Genomic DNA, 1134 nt, shown 5'->3' with positions numbered 1-1134 from the left:
AGCTATCTAAGGATGGTACTATAGAACGCCACCTCAAGGTAGGCCTAGTGGCGCCATCTCTTGGTCAGGCCGGAAACTTATCAATCCACCCTCGTACTAGGTCTGGTCTCTGGTTCCGGACCTTTGTCAAATTTTGTCGGCCTGTGTTATTTGTCAAAGAATAGAATGGATTTCTTCGCCCGAGATGCAAGCGTAAATTGTACTATAGTAAAAACAACTGGAAAAATGTAGACGAAAGCAAAATTTGGTGAAGCAAACAAACCTTTGTCGACTTATAAATACTAATTTTATTCCCCGAAAGATTTAAAAAAAATCTCTTCGAAACACTTTTATTGCAAATATTTAATTAAAGAAAAATATTTGTTATTAAAACAAAAATAGACAATTTTTACATACAATTCTTAAAATAAAAAAATCTGTGTCTCAAACCACAATCCAATCTAACTATTCTTTCAAAAGTTACCCGATATACAGACAACCACAATCACAATAACGACGACGTAGACGCCAGAGAGACAGCCAGATACCGATGTAAAAACTTGTTTTTCTGACTCAATGAGCCTCAAAACGTTGAAATTTAATTAAATTCGCGAAAATAATTTTTCGCATAAAGCTCTTCTCATTATGGATGAGAATGTGATAAAATAATCATGGGGCCTTAAAAAAGTAGCGTTTTTCGCCTCTTGATTTTTTTCCATATCAAGCTATTTTTGCTTCAAACGTCCATTTTCCTTTGGTTTTTTGAATTTTGAAAATCCTTTAACTTTGGTAAGTTTGATTTTATCAAAAAAAGTTGTCAGGATAAATTGTTCATATTTTTTTATACCATAAATAGCAGTCGATAAAATTTTCAAATTTTGAAAAAAGTGGTCTCAAAAAATTTTTAAATGCTTCAACTTTTTGGATTTTTATCAAAAATGGCTGTTTGACGAACTCGATCTTTCTTTTTGGTCCCTCGAACAGTGTGTCAAAGCCCAATCCAATCGGATTAGTCTTTCGAAAATTATCCGGTATACAAACAACAACGACGATGCCGGACAGACAAACAGACCCCGACGTAAAAACTTGTTTTTCTGACTCACGGGGCCTCAAAACGTCGACATTTGATAAAATTCGAAAAAGTTATTTTTCATA

This window comes from Belonocnema kinseyi, chromosome 6, assembly GCF_010883055.1.
Source record: "Belonocnema kinseyi isolate 2016_QV_RU_SX_M_011 chromosome 6, B_treatae_v1, whole genome shotgun sequence".
Taxonomy (NCBI): Eukaryota; Metazoa; Arthropoda; class Insecta; order Hymenoptera; family Cynipidae; genus Belonocnema; species Belonocnema kinseyi.
The sequence above is the reverse complement of the archived record's forward strand: the minus strand, read 5'-3'. Positions refer to the sequence as shown.